General features: G+C 36.1%; 1 long non-coding RNA gene across 1 annotated transcript; it reads right to left on the minus strand.

Moving 5' to 3' along the window:
- Positions 1 to 69: 69 nt before the first annotated feature.
- On the minus strand, positions 70 to 20,481 carry LOC308634454. Its single transcript, XR_014019009.1, has 5 exons — positions 20,407 to 20,481; positions 8,098 to 8,155; positions 7,249 to 7,279; positions 3,128 to 3,191; positions 70 to 127 (listed from the first exon to the last, which is right to left on the minus strand). It is a non-coding gene; the product is annotated as an uncharacterized lncRNA (long non-coding RNA).
- Positions 20,482 to 21,953: the final 1,472 nt, after the last annotated feature.

The following is a 21,953-nucleotide window of genomic DNA, read 5'->3' on the forward strand; positions in this document are numbered from 1 at the left end:
ACACATGAAACTCTCTGTAATTTCAAGTCAATAAACAGTACAAGAATGGAAAGTCACCAAAGAGATTACCATCATTCTTGGATTGCCAAAAATATTTACTAACTTCTTCTTTTCCTTCACAGTCAGTCTAGAAAGGGAAAAACATAATAAATCTAAGGAGCAAGCATTACAAACAGGTTCTTCTCAGAAACACACAGATCATTTTATAAAATAGACCACATCTGAGGCCACAAAGCATCTCTAAGTCATTCAAAAAATTAGAAAATTACCTGACATTCCATCAGATCATCATGGAATGAAATTAGAAAGCAACAACATAATAAAATATAAAAGCTTCTCTAATAACTATAAGTTAAATAGTATGCTACTGAATGACTGAAGGATAGCAGAGGATGTCATGGATAACATATAAGGATATATAAAATAAATGAGAATAGTCACACAACATATCCAAAACACTGAGACACTATGAAGGTGATTCTATGAGGAGAACTCAGAGCACTGATTTCATTCATTAAAAGAATAAAAATTCTCCAAATAAATAACCTAAGATTACATCCCATAGCCCTAGAAAAAGAAGAGCAAATTAACACTAAATGTAGCACAAGATGAAAAATAATTAAAATCAGGGTCAATTCAATGAAATGGAAACAAAAAAAAAGTTTCTAATATAACAATGATACAAAAAGTTGTTCCTTTAAAAAAAATAGATAAAATTGATAAACCTTAAGCCATGCTAATCAGAGAAAGAAGGAAAAAATTCAATTTTCTAAAATTTATGATGTATATGGAAATATCACCACAGACAATATTGAATTGTAATACAGAGGCTAATCAGAAAATATTTTGAAAACTTATACTCCAAACACATAGAAAATTATAAAAACATTGAGAAATTTCTACATTAAGATTACCTACCCAAACAGAGCCTAGACAACATAGAAAAGTGGTTTTCACTCCAGGGATGCAATGTTGGCCAATCGTAGGGAAAACAACCAATGTAATTCATCACATCATGACACAAAAACACAAGAATCCCATAACTATCTCAATAGAAGCACAAAAAGCATCTGACAAGGTTAAAATTAAAACACCAGAAACCAGGAGAATAAAAACATACCTCAGAGAGATTCATGGCTGAATTCTGCCAGACCATCAAATGACAACTAATAATGATGCACCCCCAAAGATTACATGGGAGAGAAAAGAAGGAGACTGGCAAAACACATAATATTTGTGAAATTATAGGAAAACTGAATAAGAAGGAAACAAGGAAAGAAAATTATTTAATTATATGCTTGAGGAAGATATATGCAAAAACCCTCATGGAATACTTGAAGACAATTTCATCAACACATTTAATCATCATAGAACAACATAACATTTGATTAATTAGAAGAATGCAAAATGGTTCAACATATGCAAATCAATGCAGTACACCACATACACAATAGAGGACAAAAATCTCATGATCATTACAATAGAAGTAAAAAAAGCCTCTGACAAAATTCTGCCATTCCTCATGAGAAAAGTCCTAAGAAACAAAGGACATCAAGAACTTGTTATAGTATTACAACAGTCATGTATGGCAAAGGCAAAGCCAAAGCCAATGGCACACTGAATGGTGAAAATCTATGGCATTTCTCCTAAAATCAGAAACAAGAATAAGCTCTGCATGCTCACTACTCCTATACAAAATAGCACCTGAAATTTCAGTCAGAGCAATTAGACAAGGGAAGCAAATGAAAAGTAAGAAGTCAAAGTATCCCTTTTCACATATTATGTGATCCTCTTTTAGAAGATCTTAATGGCTCTCCCAGAAGAAGTTAAGATGGGATAAACAAACTTAGCAAAGTAGCTGAAAACAAAATCAACATACAAACATAAATGATATATGTATACAATAAAATGAATGAAATCACGATAACAACTCCACTCACAATAGAAATAAATTTATACATAGGAATTAACCAAGGTAAGAGATTATGTAACAATTCAAAGAAAACTGCATAATGATAAAAAGGAAATTGTACAAGATAAAAGAAAATATAGAGACCTAATATTCATGAAAAGACAATATTGAGAAAACATCCACATACATAAAGTGGTGCAGAGTTTATGCAATCCCTAGCAAACCTCCAATGACAGCTAGGAAGGCTGAGACATGAAGATCAAAAGTTCAAAACTCGTCTCAGGAATGGTGAGCACTAAGCAACTCAGTGAGACCCTGCCTCTAAATAAAATAGAAAATAGGGCTGGGGATGTGGCTCAGTAGTTGAGTGCCCTTGAGTTCAATCCCTGGTACCAAAATAAAATAAGTACAGAAACTTCTATAATTTGAATCTTAGAATGTGACATGAGGTCTTGGAGTGAATATGTTAAAACATAACTATGTAAAAACAATCTTGTAATTAATGTTGTACAATATGGTGAGAGTCTTTCTTTCTAGAACTGATTATTATTTGTAATATATCCTTCAGATGGATGAAGAGATTTAAATACTCTTTTAATGGAAGTACTCAGAAAACATGGGGGCAATACCATTGTCATACAAATTTTAAAAAACAGATTTAAAATTTCTAAATTTTCACAGTTCTTAACAAAATCTAGTGTAAATTTAGAACCAAGGATTGAGAAGGAGAAAAATCTCTACCAAAAATGATGTGATACTAAAATATAAAGTGGCTCAGAGAACAACTACTACAGGCAATGTGCTGTGCAGCTTTCAAACAAAAGTCACCATGATAATTACCAAAACTAATTAATTAAAAATTAATTTAGATCCAAATATCATGTTAGTCACATCAGTAGGACTTAGGTCACAGTAAATAAACAAAAATCCCTGACCAAATCTCATTATTTCTCTGCAGCTGGAAGGCTCTACATAATCCAGTTCTTGTATCACTACATATTTTCCAGCTGCTACCACCCTTAAGTGCTTGCAGACCATCACTATGTACAAAACTATAAAAATAAAATAAAGAAAAATTTCAACTGCACATAACATTGTTTATTTTGAAAAATTCCAACATAAAATAACCAGAAGATCACTGCTAATTGTAATGGTACACACTTCACAAAACAAAATTCATACCAAGAACATTAATTTCACAATGGTGCACTTTACCTTGGTATCAGATTTATTGGTGCCCACATTGTATGTAAGCCCATCTTCAACAGAACCAGATTCCCTGGAAAATCATTAGAGCAAAAATGAAAAACAACATTGAGTGAGCCCAGGTTTTCAAAGAAATAAAAGCTGGTCAATATCTGGATATCATTATATTACATGATTTTTCTAAATTGATGTAATTAACATATGACCTCTGTTTTAAAAAACAGTATTTTTGCCCTCCTCGACTCTACTTTTCTAATCAATGGAATAGTAAAAGAAGACATACTTAGTTCTGTTTCAAAGGTGATGGCCAGGTTGACAGAGCCTGAGAATAAACCTTTTTAAAAAATGGTCCTGAAGGCTGAACAGAAAATCCAACTAATCGGAGGAATCACTGCTATTACCTGAACTGAAACAAACACTGGTAACCCAGATGAGGTTTCTACCTCAGATACACTGTCTCTACTCCCTTGTATCTCCAGGAATCAAAGACTAAGCCACATTAACTTGAAAGTGGCAAATATAGTTCCTCAGCATGGAAACGACTTCCTGAAAAGAATCTATTGCTCCCCTTTATCCAGAAATATCATAGGGAGTTACCTGTTCCATTTAAATTGTTTGAAAGATGAACTTACAATAGTAAAAAACAAATGTGTAATGTGTTATTGAGAATACTTTTCCCTGCAAGATGGAGGCATTATACATTATAAAATGCAACTCATGATCTTATATAGGTCCTACCTTATTCAGTGCCACATTAAATACCAAGTAATTCAAAATTCTGTAGGCATTCAGACACTCAAGAGGAAAGATTATTGGCAAAGTAGAGTTCTGGAAGCTGTACCTCTGTTTCCCTAAGTACTATCTAAATAACTTTCTCCCTATGGGCTCCCACTCCAAAGACCCTCTCCTGCAGGACTCAAAGACAATCTCCTACTTCATCCTATGAAGATGAAGATTTCTGAAACAAGGTTGGGCTCAAAGGACAAAGTTAGGAGCTCTCTCTTCCTGCTCCTGGAAAATAAGCTAAATGAGTGTCAGTCACTGATCTCAGTGTGAACATGTTATACAGCTACTCAACTGAAGCTTCATGATGGCTCTGCCACCCAATCACAATCCAGCCCAACCCTACATAGGAATGGAATCAGTGAGTTGGATGAATGTGAGCAGACATCTGTTCAGGGAAATAGAAAATTGAAGTTCAGCAACTTCAAGCCCCATGATGCTTGAGGAACTCTAACCCTTCCTCACATTGCTCTCTGCTCTTCCCAGTGGCTCAAATAATTTTAAGATCTTTCCACAGGAACTTGGATTTTGCCCATTCCTCCAATAAAGCAGAAAAGCATGGAACAGCAACCTCCCTTGGGCACCAATTTTTAAATATGCCTTTCTAGATAGCTCCCAACATCCTCTGCCATTCATGTTTGTTTGGTCATTAACAAATTGGCCACAAAACTTAATATTCTGATCTCTTTCTCAAAACCTATGCCTCCAAAACTCAGAATGTTCCTCTTCAAACTTGTCTTTCCTCTATTGCTTCCATTCTGATTCTCTGGATGGCGATCATGCACTACCTTCACTTTCACCTTCTTCAGTTGGGTTCAGCTGAGTTCACTAGACAAGCTCTCCTATTCTGTTGTTAAAACACTCAGCTATGTGGAAATTAAAACTACTCTGCGATTTCATCTCACTCCAACCAGAATGGCAATTATCAAGAATACAAATAACAATAAATGTTGGCAAGGATGTGAGGAGAAAAGGTGTACTCATACACTTTTGGTGAAACTGCAAATTGGTACAACCCCTCTGGAAAGCAGTATGGAGATTCCTCTAAAAACTAGGAATGGAACCACCATTTGAACCAGTTATACACCTTCTTGGTATATATCCAAAGGATCTAAAATCAGCATACTATACTGAGGCAGACACATCAATGTTTATACCAGAACAATTCACAATATCCAAGTTATGGGGCCAAGCTTGGTGCCTTTCTACAGATAAATGGATAAAGAAAATGAGGTATATATACCTAATGGAGAAATAGAAGAAATGAATGACTATGAAAATTTTTAGTAAATCGGTGGATCTGGAGACTATCATGCTAAGTGAAATAAGATATTCCCATAAAACAAAAGCTTGAATATTTTGTTTGACATGTGGAAGCTAATCCAAAATAAATGGGTGGGGAGCATTAAAAAAAATAGAATTTCAGTGGAATAGACAAACAGGAGTCAAGAGAAGGGAGGAGAAATCAGCAAAGGACAGACCCTGGAATTAATCTAACATTATTTTCCTATGTACATATGTGAATATATCATAGAGAAACCATTGTGCAAACCTGAAATCATTTAATTTAAAAAAATATCTATGGGAAAATGGCAGAAAGATCAGTGGAGGAAAGGGAGGGGCTGGAGTGCATGAGGGGAGGGGAAGAAGAGATACTGGGGACTGCATTACAAGCAGATATATTCCATGTTTTTGTAATTATGTGATATAATTTCTACTGTCATGTTTAACTAAAAAGAAACAATGAAAAAATAAATAAACAACAACAAAAACCACCTACAGAAGTAGTAAAATTGTAAAATATTAGGCTAATAGTTAGGAACCTGAGTTCAGATTTTACTGTGGCACTTACTATATCCAGAAAATCACTTTAATACCCTTTAAGTTGTAGGTGGTTGATCATGACAACCGTTTGCCCAGGATGATAAACACATTTGGAAGTACTACTTTGACTAGTTGATAAGATTCTGTGAAACCCTGAAATTCTCTGTGCTTTTGATGCAGTATATAGAAACAGGAATGCTTAGCTGGCAGAATTTTCTTAATAGAGTAAAAGAAACTCAAATAAAAGTAAAAAGATAATGTAAAAAGTGACAACAATAAAAACACAGGACAATACCCATAACATGATTATACTCACATAAAAGTTAAAAGACTCTGAAGAAAAAAGTGTCTAGATAGAACTACATATTGGTTGTAGCCTGAAGGTAAGTCCAAATTGAGAAATCAGGAAATAGAGAGATCAATTGAAATATCTTCTAAAAAGATTTCAGATGTAATTATTGTTATATAACATGGCCTATACATCAATATACAAACACTTCCAATAAAATACTTTTTCTCCCAGATTTGCCTCATGGTCCTATAATCATTGCTATTGTGAGATTTTTCCTAAAAGATTTGATGCTAAAAGGTATTGGTTATCAAACCACTTTACAAAATATTAAGACAAACTCTTTCAGTATTATCCCGGCTTCCTAGGTAAAGTCTGAATCAAAATGAACACATAACTCAGAGTAAATTTCTGAATTCATCTGGCATGGAACTACATCTTGATCATAATGCCCCATGAGTCTCTATCAATCCATGAACAGGGGCGAAAGTATAGATTAGTCAGCCAAGCGGGCAGATGGTCAAATATCCATCTGCCATCATAGGCCAAGGACTTGTTAGTTTGGGAATCATGAAATAATCAGTTGAAATCTCTGAATGACTGTTTAAATAGTAAACAGTAGGTTATAGAAACACAGTTTCAAGCTGCTGTGATTACAATTAAGAAAAAAAAAAGTGCCTGGGTGTGGCGGAGCCTGTAATCCAAGTGACCTGAGAAGGTGAGGCAGGAGGATCCCAAGTTCAAGACTAGCCTCAGCATCTTAGCAATGTCATGACCCTCTCTCAAAATAAGAAAAAAAGAACTGTGTATAGGGCTCAGTGGTTAAGGACACCTGGGTTCAATCCCTGTTACCAAAAGGAAAAAAAAGAGAGAGGAGAGAGAGAGAGAGAGAGAGAGAGAGAGAGAGAGAGAGAGAGAGAGAGAGAGAGAGAACACAAGAACAAAAACAAAGAACAAGAACAAGAACAAATGCCAGGCTCATGATAGTATCTCTAGCTCAGAACAGAACACTCAAAACAACCTACTTTTTTCTGTTGCTCTAAATACTTAACAGATACATTTTTCAATAATTTTTAGATGTAGATGGACACAATGCCTTTATTTTATTTACTTATTTTTATGTGGTGCAGAGTATTGAACCCAGGGACTCACACGTGTTAGGCAAGCATTCTACTGCTGAGCCACAATCTCAGCCCTAACAACAAATACAATATTTAAATCCATAAAATCCTACCTGGTTAAAGTTTCATTTTTAGAACTCTCATCTGTTATTAAAGAAAAGGGTGAAATTAATCAACAGTATAAAAACATGAAATACTAAAAGTATATGAGACATATTTTATTACAAAGTATTCCTTTGGGACCATTCATGGAGACTCTTCTTGAATTAATATTATTTAATTTACTGATAGGCAATTATGGCACTAAAAAATCTCATGTCCCCTTTACAGGTTTAAATACAGGTTTAATGAAACAAAGTTAAGATTCCAGTATCAAACTTATGTTTCCAATGACAATATTATAGGAGCTGTGCATGGTGGCGCACACTTGTAATCCCAGTGTTCAGAGGCTGAGGCAGGAGGACTGTGTGTTAAAAGCCTGCCTCACCAACGTAGGAAAGCCCCAAAAAACTCAGTGATGCCCTCTCTAAACAAAATACTAAATATGGCTGGGCTTTTGTCTCAGTGTTTAAGTGCCCCTGAGTTCAAACCCTGGTACCAAAAAAAAAAAAAAAAATTATACAAAAGTGTGCATATAAAAAAGTAAACATGCTGATTAGTGGAGAACAACATGATCCCTAGACAGAGGAGCAATTCACAACCCTAGGAATTGTGAGTAAAACGTCAAAGCTGCTGTTAGAATGTACAGGATATGCCATTTGTGGAACACATTAGAATCATTTACATGATTATGAGATGTGTATACTGCTTCTCCAATTGCCCTCTAATTGAATAAGTGCAAATTATGGCATTTGTTGGTTTTTCCATCTCACATTTTGCTTCTATGTTAATTAAAACATGAAAATGTCTATAATCTCAAGTCAATAAACAGCACAAGAATGAGCAGACTTCAAATATCTTACCAGCTTTCTTGGATTGCTGAACATCTCCACATACACTTTCTTTTTCTTCAGGTACATTCTGGGAAGGAAGAAAGGCTTTATGTGTAATGAGCATTACATTTGATAAAATAATTATAATATTCAGCATTACTACAGGATACATTGGAAAAAACACAGGTTTCTGAATTATTCTGATGTAAATTTCAATCCCAATTCTGCCATTTAATGACCTGCATTTTCACATAGGTTGAGAATTATAAGAGATGATAGAGACATCTCCAAACATTACTCCCCTCACCTCTAGTCAGTTATTACACAGATACTGTGATATCCAATAGATTATTTTCTTGACCACAATAATCCTGGGTAAAAATTTGATCCATTGGTAGCTCAGCATACTTGTCAAAATCTGACATTTAAGAAATTCAAAGTAATTACTCATGTTCCCATGATTTTTATTTGCACAAAGTACTTCTTGAGCTCAGTTTTGAGGACAACTTACAACTGAGATGGGATAGAGTCTTTTTAGCCTGTATGTCAGACACCTGAAGACAAGTGATTGCATACATTTGGCTGCATCTGACAAAGGCAATAATGAATCTTGTAGGACAATGATGGATGCATGACAGGTGCACACAGCAAATAGAAAACAGAAAGATTAATTAAAGAAGCCACCATGGAGGGACCAGTGGCTGAGGGAAATATTGAGCCTAGGGGAAAAACATTTCTAGAAAGATAAGGGAGGAGAAAGAAACAAACAGAAAGAGGGAAACATGGCCAGTTCAAGTGAACATGTGTTTAAGCCAAAGAAGAAAGGAAAGAAATAAGAGCAGAGCATGGAAAGAAATACAACACAGAATTTGGACCAAACAAATAATACTAATAATACTGATTTTGATTACACTACAATTTCTTCCTCTAAAAAATTCTATAATAAATCAGTTTCATTACCATATATGAAATTGAATTATATAACCATAGTTATAAACCCTTGACACTAACCCCTTGGGATATAAAATCCTGCCTATAGGCCAAAAATTTTGGTTGGAGTGACCTCAGAGTATAAACCAACCTCGGAATGATTATAATCCAGACACATCTGTCTAAATTCAAACTCATTAATTGACTCAAGCTATTTAATCAGTAGAACAAGTTATCCTAGGGATAACAGCGCAATCCTACTCAAGAGGGTTGACAGGAGGGTTTAAGACCTTGATGGGTTGGATCAGGACATCCAAAGAATGTAACTGCCATTAATGGTTCATTTGTTCAATAATTAAAGTCCTGCATGATCTCAGTTGAGACTAGAGAAATCTAGGACAGTTTCTAGCTATTAAAATATTTCTCCCAGTTAAAAAGGACAACAAAATTAAGGCTAATTCTGTACTTTTTCCTTAGAATAATGGATGAAATAATCTAAACCTAGTAAACCATTACTTACCCTGCCCTAGAACAGGGTCTGTTAGGATGGCAGAGCCCAGAAATTGCGTAACACTTCAAACTTTATTACCTGAGGTTCAACTCCTTTTCTTAACACATGTTCTTAGTAAAATTATTATTCCTGGTTGTCCTAATTTTAGAGGAATAGCTTTCTTAACTTTAGTTGAATGAAAAATACTAGGTTGGTCAGCCTTTCTCATCCTACGGAGGTGGATGCCTGCCGGGCCTTCGTGGGTAGTGGCCGCAGGGTCCAGGCGGGGCTTGGGAGAAACAGTGGGGACCCCCGTGGCGTTGGTCGCCCGGCAGGGGGAGGCGAACTGTCGCCGTTTGCGGGGGACACCACTGTGGCGGAGGGCTGGTGTCACAGGGCTGCGGCGGAGGAGATAACTTCATTGAAGCCTGCTGCTACAGGTGTGTGGACCCCTGGCTTTCCCTCTCCACGCATCAGGGAAACCTTAAGGGCCCCTTCCAGCTCTCCCGTGAGTGCTACAGCCAGCCCGAGGGAGTCAGAGGTGGTGCGGGACTGCCGCTCCCGCCAGGGCTGACTGCTGAGGTCTCTTGCACCAGATACGGGGGTGTGGCTACCAGAGGGCAAGTAAAATTCGCTGAGGATTCTCAGCCCCAAGCTCTACAATCTTAGGGTCTGAGGGAATGGCAATCTGGAGGAGTGAGCCCAGTCGTTCATGAAAACAGGGCTCCCGGGAGCAGCAGACCTGGCCTGTAGCCAGTATTGTGGTGAGAGGGGCCTGGCTAGAGGAAAAGTGGAAGTGATTGGACACAAGAGGAGGCCCTAGGCACTCAGGATTAGAGACTCGCCCAGTCTGGGAGGAGCTGCTGCACACTGATTGGTTCCCGCGTACTGACGGGAAAGACTTGACCTGGTGGGCACAGCGCCACCTAGTGGAAGAGAAGTTAATCAAACTCTAAGACGGCATTTATTACGTTTTTTTTTTTTTGTCTTTGTTTTTGTTTATGTTTTTGATTGGGGTTTTTCTTTCATCTTCATTTTTCTATCTTGTTTTTTCTTGTTTTTTTTTCCTTCTTCTTTCTCTTCTAACTCTAATTTTAATTTTTTTTAATTATTATTATTATTATTATTATTATTAATTTTTGTTCTTTTTTAGTTCCTATTTCTTTCTTCTTTTGTCTTTTCATTTTTCTTATCCCCCCTTCCTTGAATTCTACCTGCCTACTCTCATTCTCCTTAGTGACTTCTTCCCTTCCCTTCTAATACCTTTCCTCCCAAGCATCAAATAAATTTATAGGAATAAACAGTAACTCAGCAGTCAAACAGAACAAGAAGCAACATGAGCAGCTTCAAGAAACAAGGAAGAAAAGGAGTACAAACAATGCAGGACAGCCTAAATATTCAGGAGGACCTAGAGTCATCAGAAAAATGGTAATATAAAGACCTCAAGGAACACCTTAGACAGATGGAATGGAACCTTAAAGAGGATACAAGACAGCAAATTCAAGCAGCAAAAGAACACATTGAGAATGAATTACATAAACAGCTAAAAGAAGAAGTTAAGCACCTTTATCAGGAGATAGAGATTATAAAAAATAATCAAACAATAATTCTAGAAATGAAGGAAACAATAAACCAAATTAAAAACTCAATTGAGAGTATCACTAACAGAGTGGAGGAAGTAGAATCTAGAACGTCAGATAATGAAGACAAAATATACCATCTTGAAAAGAGTCTAGCCAACTCAGAAAGGCTGGTAAAAAATCATGAGAAAAACATCCAGGAGCTATGGGATAACATGAAGAAACCAAACTTACGAGTCATCGGGATAGAAGAAGGTACAGAGATTCAAACCAAGGGAATGAGAAACCTGCTGAATGAAATAATTACAGAAAACTTTCCAGAAATAAAAAAGGAAACAGATATACAAATTGAAGATGCATACAGGACACCAAGCACACAAAATCACAGTAGACCAACGCCAAGACACATTGTTATGAAGATATCCAATATACAGAACAAAGAGAAAATATTAAAAGCTACAAGAGAAAGGAGACAGATTACATTTAGGGGTAAACCAATATGGTTAACATTGGACTTTTCATCACAGACACTGAAAGCAAGAAGGTCATGGAACAATGTATTTCAAACACTGAAAGACAATGGATGCCAACCAAGAATTCTGTATCCAGCAAAATTAAGCTTCAGGTATGACAACGAAATAAAGATCTTTCATGATAAACAAAAGTTAAAAGAATTTGCAGCCAGAAAACCTGCATTGCAAAGCATTTTGAGCAAAACACTACACAAGGAAGAAATGAAAAACAGTAACCAAAACCATCAGTGGGAAGTGCCTCAGTAAAGACAGAGGGCGAGGGGAAAGATAATCAAGGAGAAACAAACTAAATTTTTTTTTTTAAAAAAAGGATAAACAATCAAACATGGATGGAAGTTCAAACCATATATCAGTAGTAACTCTGAATGTTAATGGCCTAAACTCTCCAATAAAGCGACATAGGCTGGTATCATGGATTAAAAAAAACAAATCCAACAATATGTTGCCTCCAGGAGACACATCTGATTGGAAAAGACATACACAGGCTGAAGGTGAAAGGATGGGAAAAAATATACCACTCACACAGTTCTCGTAAACAAGCAGGAGTGGCCATCCTCATATCAAATAAAATCGACTTCAAGACTAAGTTAATCAAAAGGGATAAAGAAGGTCATTATATACTGTTAAAAGGAACCATTCACCAACAAGACATAACAATTATCAATATTTATGCACCAAACAATGGTGCTGCGACATTCATAAAACAAATTCTCCTCAAGATCAAGAATCAAATAGACCACAACACAATAATTATGGGTGACTTCAACACACCTCTTTCACCATTGGACAGATCCTCCAAACAAAAATTGAATAAAGAAACTATAGAACTCAATATCACAATCAATAACCTAGACTTAACTGACATATATAGAATATATCAACCATCATCAAATGGATATACTTTTTTCTCAGCAGCACATGGATCCTTCTCAAAAATAGACCATATATTATGCCATAGGGCAGCCCTCAGTAAATATAAAGGGGTGGAGATAATACCATGCATTTTATCTGATCATAATGGAATGAAACTAGAAATCAATGATAAAAGAAGGAAGGAAAAATCCTACATCACATGGAAAATGAACAATATGTTACTGAATGATCAATGGGTTACAGAAGACATAAAGGAGGAAATCAAAAAATTCTTAGAGATAAATGAAAATACAGACACAACATATCAGAATCTATGGGACACAATGAAAGCAGTTTTAAGAGGAAAATTCATCGCCTGGTGGTCATTCCTCAAAAAAAGAAAAAACCAACAAATACATGAGCTCACACTTCATCTCAAAGCCCTAGAAAAGGAAGAGCAAAACAACAGCAAATGTAGCAGAAGGCTAGAAATAATTAAAATCAGAGCAGAAATCAATGAAATTGAAACAAAAGAAACTATTGAAAAAATTAACAAAACTAAAAGTTGGTTCTTTGAAAAAATAAATAAGATCGACAGAACTTTAGCCATGCTAACGAAGAGAAGAAGAGAGAGAACTCAAATTACTAACATACGGGATGAAAAAGGCAATATCACAACAGATGCTACAGAAATACAGAAGACAATTAGAAATTATTTTGAAAACCTATATTCCAACAAAATAGAAGATAGTGAAGACATCGATAAATTTCTTAAGTCATATGATTTACCCAGACTGAGTCAGGAGGATACACACAATTTGAACAGACCAATATCAATGGATGAAATTGAAGAAGCCATCAAAAGACTACCAACCAAGAAAAGCCCAGGACCGGATGGGTATACAGCGGAGTTTTACAAAACCTTTAAAGAAGAATTAAAACCAATACTTTTCAAGTTATTTCAGGAAATAGAAAAAGAGGGAGCTCTTCCAAATTCATTCTACGAGGCCAACATCACCCTGATTCCGAAACCAGACAAAGACACCTCAAAGAAAGAAAACTACAGACCAATATCTCTAATGAACCTAGATGCAAAAATCCTCAATAAAATTCTGGCGAATCGAATACAAAAACACATCAAAAAAATTGTGCACCATGATCAAGTAGGATTCATCCCTGGGATGCAAGGATGGTTCAATATACGGAAATCAATAAATGTTATTCACCACATCAATAGACTTAAAGATAAGAACCATATGATCATCTCGATAGATGCAGACAAAGCATTCGACAAAGTACAGCATCCCTTTATGTTCAAAACATTAGAAAAATTAGGGATAACAGGAACTTACCTTGACATTGTAAAAGCTATCTATGCTAAGCCTCAGGATAGCATCATTGTGAATGGACAAAAGTTGAAGGCATTCCCTCTAAAATCCGGAACAAGACAGGGATGCACTCTATCTCCACTTCTATTCAATATAGTTCTCGAAACACTGGCCAGAGCAATTAGACAGACGAAAGAAATTAAAGGCATAAAAATTGGAAAAGAAGAACTTAAATTATCACTATTTGCAGATGACATGATCCTATACCTAGAAGACCCAAAAAGGTCTACAAAGAAACTACTAGAGCTAATAAATGAATTCAGCAAAGTGGCAGGATATAAAATCAACACGCATAAATCAAAGGCATTTCTGTATATCAACGACAAAACTTCTGAAACGGAAATGAGGAAAAACACTCCATTCACGATATCCTCAAAAAAAAAAAATAAAATACTTGGGAATTAACCTAACAAAAGAGGTGAAAGATTTATATAATGAAAACTACAGAACCCTAAAGAGAGAAGTTGATGAAGATCTTAGAAGATGGAAAAACAAACCCTGTTCATGGATAGGCAGAACTAACATCATCAAAATGGCGATATTACCAAAAGTTCTCTATAGGTTTAATGCAATGCCAATCAAAATCCCAATGGCATATCTTGTAGAAATTGACAAAGCAATCATGAAATTCATATGGAAAAATAAAAGACCCAGAATAGCAAAAGCAATTCTAAACAGGAAGTGTGAATCAGGTGGTATAGCGATACCAGATTTCAAACTATATTACAAAGCAATAGTGACAAAAACAGCATGGTACTGGTACCAAAACAGGCGGGCGGACCAATGGTTTAGAATAGAGGACATAGAGACTAATCCACAAAGTTACAACTATCTTATATTTGATAAAGGGGCTAAAAGCATGCAATGGAGGAAGGATAGCATCTTCAACAAATGGTGTTGGGAAAACTGGAAATCCATATGCAACAAAATGAAACTGAATCCCTTTCTCTCGCCATGCACAAAAGTTAACTCAAAATGGATCAAGGAACTTGATATCAAACCAGAGACTCTGCGTCTGATAGAAGAAAAAGTTGGCTCCGATCTACATATTGTGGGGTCGGGCTCCAAATTCCTTAATAGGACACCCATAGCACAAGAGTTAACAACAAGAACCAACAAATGGGACTTAATTAAACTTAAAAGTTTTTTCTCAGCAAGAGAAACAATAAGAGAGGTAAATAGGGAGCCTACATCATGGGAACAAATCTTTACTCCTCACACTTCAGATAGAGCCCTAATATCCAGAGTATACAAAGAACTCAAAAAATTAGACAACAAGATAACAAATAACCCAATCAACAAATGGGCCAAGGACCTGAACAGACACTTCTCAGAGGAGGATATACAATCAATCAACAAGTACATGAAAAAATGCTCACCATCTCTAGCAGTCAGAGAAATGCAAATCAAAACCACCCTAAGATACCATCTCACTCCAGTAAGATTGGCAGCCACTATGAAGTCAAACAACAACAAGTGCTGGAGAGGTTGTGGAGAAAAGGGTACACTTGTACATTGCTGGTGGGACTGCAAATTGGTGCGGCCAATTTGGAAAGCAGTTTGGAGATTCCTGGGAAAGATGGGAATGGAACCACCATTTGACCCTGCTATTGCCCTTCTTGGACTATTCCCTGAAGACCTTAAAAGAGCATGCTACAGGGATACTGCCACATCGATGTTCATAGCAGCACAATTCACAATTGCTAGACTGTGGAACCAACCCAGATGCCCCTCAGTAGATGAATGGATAAAAAAATGTGGCATCTATACACAATGGAATACTATGCAGCAATAAAAAATGACAAAATCATAGAATTTGCTGGGAAATGGACGGCTCTAGAGCAGATTATGCTTAGTGAAGCTAGCCAATCCCTAAAAAACAAATGCCAAATGTCTTCTTTGATATAATGAGAGCAAATATGAACAGAGCAGGGAGGAAGAGTAGGAAGAAAAGAGTAACATTAATCAGTGACATGAGATGGGAGGGAAAGGGAGAGATGAGGAAAATTGCATGGAAATGAAGGGAGACCCTCATTGCTATACAAAATTACATATAAGAGGTTGTGAGGGGAATGGGAAAATAAACAAGGTGAGAAATGAATTACAGTAGATGGGGTAGAGAGAGAAGAAGGGAGGGGAGGGGAGGGGGGATAGTAGGGGATAGGAAAGGTAGTAGAATACAACAATTACTAATAGGGCATTATGTAAAATTGTGGATGTGTAGCCGACATGATTCTGCAATCTGCATTTGGGGTAAAATTGGGGGTTCATAACCCACTTCAGTCTAATGTATGAAGTATGATATGTCAAGAGCTATGTAAAGTTGTGAACAACCAATAAAAAAAAAAACCTAAAAAAAAATACTACGTTACATACAACTCCAAAAAGACCCAAAAATTCTTTATTCGCTGATGCAATAAAATTATTTATTAAAGAACCACACAAACCTCTAACATCTTCCAACTTTTTATTTATTATTGTACCTTCCCTAGCCCTTACCTTATTTACAATGTGAATTCCCCTACCCATACCATGACCCTTCATCAACATAAATATGGAAGTACTCTTTATCCTTGCAACCTCAAGCTTAGCCATATGTACAATCTTATGATTGAGATGAGCATCCAATTCACAGCCCTAATCACAGCAGTACAAATTGCAGCACAATCTCATATGAAATAACTCTGGCCATCATTCTCCTGTCATTTCTACTTATAATCAGGCCATTTACTTTATCAACCCTTATTGCAACTCAACAATTTTTAGGATCACTATCACCAACATAGCAATAATATGATTCATCTCAACAGTAGCAGAAACAAACCAACAGAAAGAGGAACTTGTATCAGGATTTAACTTACAATATGTTGTGGGCCTCTTTGCCTTATTTTTCCTGGCCGAATACACTCATATCATTATAATAAACACTTTAACCAGAAATCTTTTTCATGGAGTACTCTTCAACCCACTAATCACTGAAGTCTTTGTATTCAGTTTTGCACTAAAAACCCTTGTACTAACTTCAACTTTTCTATGAATTCAAGCATCATACCGATGATTCTGATATGGCCAACTCATACACTTATTATGAAAATAACTTATAACCCCTAACACTAGCTCTATATTCATATGACACATCTCCCTGCCCATTGTCATGGCATGTGTACCCCTCAAACCTAAAGAAATATGTCTGACAAAAGAGTTACTTTCATAGAGTAAGTAATAGAGGTTTAAACCCTTTTATTTCTACAATCATAGGATTTGAACCTAACCTTAAGAATCTAAATTTCTTGATGCTACCTTACATACATATAAAGTCCTGTTAGTAAGGTCAGGTAAATAAGCTGTCAGGCTATGCCACAAAAATGTTGGTTTATACCCTTCCTGTGCTAATTAATCCCCTAATTGCCTCTACCATCAATTTCACCTCATTTTCAGGAATTTTAATTACACTATTTAGTTCCTACTGACTACTTACCTCAGTAGGACTAGAAATAAGCATACTAGCTATTATCCCTATTTTAATTAACAAAGCAAACCCTTAATCCACAGAAAATGCATCCAAATATTTCTTAATTCAGGCTCTAGCATCACTAGTTTTATACACTCAGGACAATGAACCCTAATCAACTCACCCAACCAAATTTCACCCCTAATATTTGCTGTAGTGCTGTCAGTAAAAATGGGACTAGCCCCATTTCACCTATGAGACCCAAAAATTACCCAAGGAGTTCCACTTATATCAGCAGTAATCTGACTACAATGTCAAAAATTGCCCCAAACTCCATTATGTTTCAAATTGCTCCCTCAATCAATTTGTCCTTATGACAATGATAGCAATGATAATAATAGCAATTCTGTCTGATGTATGAGGAGGCTGAGGAGGACTCAAACAAACCATTCTACAAAAAATCCTGGCCAACTCATCAATCACCCACATAGGCTGAATAATAGCAATCATTGCATTGAATCCCACATTGACTATATTTTATCTGATTATTTACATTATACATACAATCCACATGTTCATATTATTCTATTATAACAAGAAAACCACCACCCTTTTGTTGAAATAACTTTCAGAGGCAGCTAGCAGCTAAGAACAGCTTGGAGGTGCCTAAAATATCCACCTTCCTTCAGGCCTGAGAGGAGTGCCTGAGGGTGGGGTGAAACCACATCCTCAGTACTTGGGTTTGCATTGTCAAATTACCAGGCCAGGAAACTGAGAGTCAGGGGCTTCAGGGCATGAAACCCCTGACTCAGTCAGGGCCAAAGACCCTTCCAGATTGCTTTCCACCATGACAGCAATATTTAGAGATTCCTCACAGTGCGGTTACATTAGGCAGAAGATGATTGGCTTATGGATATTGTCTTGCTTATGTATGATTGACAGGCACACCCCACTTGAACCCTATAAGAGTTGTGTGCATTCCAAAAATAAAATGAGCTACTGGATGACGACCTGAGGTAAGTCTTCAGCCAGTTCTCTCACCAGCTCCCAGAGTCTGTATGTTTATTCCACATCTCTACCCACCCCACCCCGCAAAAAGGTAGCTGAGTGACCATCGACCACAAAGGGACTTAGGAACACATACACCCTTTTCACTATCCAATATATGAAACAAATTTCCTCTACTAATTTCAATAATACTTATTGTACTTATATCTCTCTAAGTGAACTGTCCCAACTAACAAAATTCACCCCCAAAATGAATTATTATTAACTTATATCAAATAGCAATGTCATTATATGTATCTATATAAATACCAATAACAGCCTTACTAAACTTATATTTCTATATACGAATTATCCACTCAACATCGCTAACACTATTTCCATCATCCAACAACACTAAAGTGACAATTCAAAAAACAAAAATAAACCCTCTCATGCCAACTCTCATAATTGCATCAACCCTCTCCCTTCACCTTATATCTTAGCTATCAATCTTAAGCTAGGGATTTAGGTTAAATTTAGACCAAGAGCCTTCAAAGCTCTAAGCAAGTACCAATACTTAATTCCTATAATCAGGACTATTTATCTCACATCAACTGAATAGAAATCAATTACTTTAATTAAGCTAAAAGTTATCTTAATTCTCTAGATGGATGATATTTAAACCTGTAAATATTTAATTAACAGCTTAATGCCTAACTGAACTAGCCTCAATCTACTTCATCTTTCCTAAGGAAAAAAAAAAGGCTTAAAATCTGTAAAATTCTTAGTAGGATAAAATAAATTTTCCCAATTTGCCTCTGAAAGAGAGTACTGGTAATCAGAACACTAATGAGCAGATACAACTAGAAAAGATGTAATTTATAGTACATGGACTGAGCATCAAAAATTTTAAGAAATTTTGATCTAAACTCCTAATCTTAGCTCAAAGCTGGAAGAAGTAAGGGGTATTCTGCTACCTACTTTCATATTTGTAACACTTCCTCACTTTGTTTGCTTCTTATTTGTGATATTAGTTTCTGGTAATTCACCAGAACTTTTATCTCTTGAACTTCAAAGGAAAATATATACCAAAGTCATATTTTCAGAAATCCAATAGTCTTCATGATTAACTCCTCAGGCTTATTACTTAAAACACTTCATTATTTCAGATATCTTCTTGTCTTCCCATTTATTCAGGTTCACAATATATGTAAAAGACTTTACATCATGCCCTATTCTCAGTTTTCCAAGACACACCCATGTTTCCTATCTTGCAGTATCTCAAGAGTGACAACAGAGCTTTAAAATGAATACTTATATAACTAAGTACACAAATTTCTGAACCTGAAATTATAGATTATGACATAAAAATTCAGAGTGTATATTTTAAAACACTGCAATGAAAAAGTTTTTAGAAGTTCAAATCATACTATATGGTTTTTCAGACTTTCTGCTTCAAGAACTATTTATTATTTGCTGAAGACATCTAGTTTTTAATTAGATTAAGAGATTTAAATACTCTTAATGGAAAAGACTCAAAACCAAAGTCCAATACCATTACAATAGAAATATTGAGAAAGAGGTTTAAAATTTCTACTTTTTAACAAATTCTCACAGTTTAAATGTAAATATGGAACCTAGAATAGAAATCGAGGAAAAGCTCTCATAAAAATATATGACATGAAAACAAAGTGGCCAAGAAAAAAAACTATATGCAGTGTTCTGCATAGTGTTCAAATTGAAGGAATTAGGAAAATTTCATGATTCATAAATATTTATTTGATTCATTAAAGATTTATTTTGTCCTGAGTATTAAAATTTATGGAAGCTTAAATTCACAGTGAATTTATCCAATAATCATTGACCCAGTCTCTACTAATGTAATTACAATGTTTCTACTAATGTAATTTTCTGTGGTTATGGATTTTCAAAAGCCCCTACTTGCCTAAAGGATCAGATGGAACACTGATAAAAGATAAAAATAAAATCCCAACACATTGTTATCAGATAATTTGTCCTAGAACATTTCCAAATAAAATGACAAGAAAAGCATTGCTAAATTGAAAGACTAAACACTTCACAAACAAAATTCACAGCAAGAAAATGAATTTAACAACAGGGCATTTACCTTGGTGTCAGATTTGTTGTTGCTCTCTTCTGAAGTAGGCTTGGTATCAGCAGCACCAGGTTCCTCTGCAAATCTTTAGAGCAAAATGTATTACAAAAATGGGTGAATCTGGTTTTTTAAAGTAATAAAATCTGGTGAGTGTTTGGATATCACTATATTAAATCAGGTTTTTTCTTTTTCTTTTTTTTTAAGAGAGAGAGAATTTTTTTAATACTTATTTTTTAGTTTTGGGGGGACACAACATCTTTATTTGTATGTGGTGCTGAGGATGGAACCCAGCGCAGTGCGTATGCCAGGCTAGCGCGCTACTGCTTGAGCCACATCCCCAGCCCCAGAATCAGGTTTTTGACTGAGAGGATTAAAATATGACCTCCATTTTAACAAAATTTTTGTTTACCTCTTTCTGCCTTCGCTTTTCCCATTCTATGAATCATTCAGTGAAGTCATACTTAGATCAATTTCAAACAGTGAGAGCCAATATATTAGCCAAGTCTGAGAATCATTTATCTTCAGAAACTACCTCCTGCCCTGAAGGCTAAACTGAAGAATCCAATCAGATGCCAACATAACCTTTGTGGCCTGGACTGAAACAAACCTGATAATCTAGCATGAGGTAGAAAGATATACTGCTCCGTCTCCCTTTTTTCTCCCTGGATCAGAGTTGGCTAACTTGAATGTGGTAACCTTGGTGCTTTGGCATGGAAACCACTTACAATATGTACCTATTGCCTCCCTTTACTAAAAAAACGGCACAGGGATTTCCCTGAAACATGTTAATGGTTTGAAAGATGAACAAGAGAAAAAAATGCATATGTTGTTATTGGGAATTCCTTTCTTAGACACATTAAAACATTATAAATTATATAATTCTATTAATTTCCCAGTACAAGTCCTGCCTTATTCAGGGCCATGAAAGCACTTCAAAATATTTACAGACACTCAGGCACTCAGTGGGAATGATTGCCTCTGAGGTAGAGGACTGCACGTGGGACTCTGTTTCCCTAAGTACTATCTAAATAAGTTGCACTTCTGTGTCCTCAAATATCTCAACATCTTCCTTCCTGTGGGCTTCCACTCCCATGTCCTCCTTCTGCAGGACCTTTCAAGCTTCATCCTATAAAGATGTACTTTCCTGAACAAGGTTGGCTTCAATGACCATGAGTGGGAGCTGCTCTTTCCTCACTCCTAGAAAACAAGCTAAATGGAGTCTCAGTCAGTGGTCTCAGCATAAGCATGTTACCAACCATCCAACTAAAGCTCTGTGATAGCTCTGCCAGATTGTACCCCTGCCCTACCCTACCTAAACATAGGAGGAAAATGAGAAGGTGGCAAAAGTGGCAGAAGTGAGTCTATGCCTGCTCTGGGCCATAGATCATGTGGTTGAGCAACTCCTAGTCCTTTGGTGCTTGAAGTCTGGTAAACCACCCTCATGTTCCCATGTACTCTACCCAATCTTCCCAGTAGCTCAAAAGGTTTTAACATCTTTCAACAGAAACCTGAAAGTCTGTCAGTTCCTACAAGCAACAAATTGTTTTGGACTCTTTTGA

This window comes from Spermophilus citellus (genome assembly GCF_964194105.1).
Source record: "Spermophilus citellus genome assembly, chromosome: 15".
NCBI lineage: Eukaryota > Metazoa > Chordata > Mammalia > Rodentia > Sciuridae > Spermophilus > Spermophilus citellus.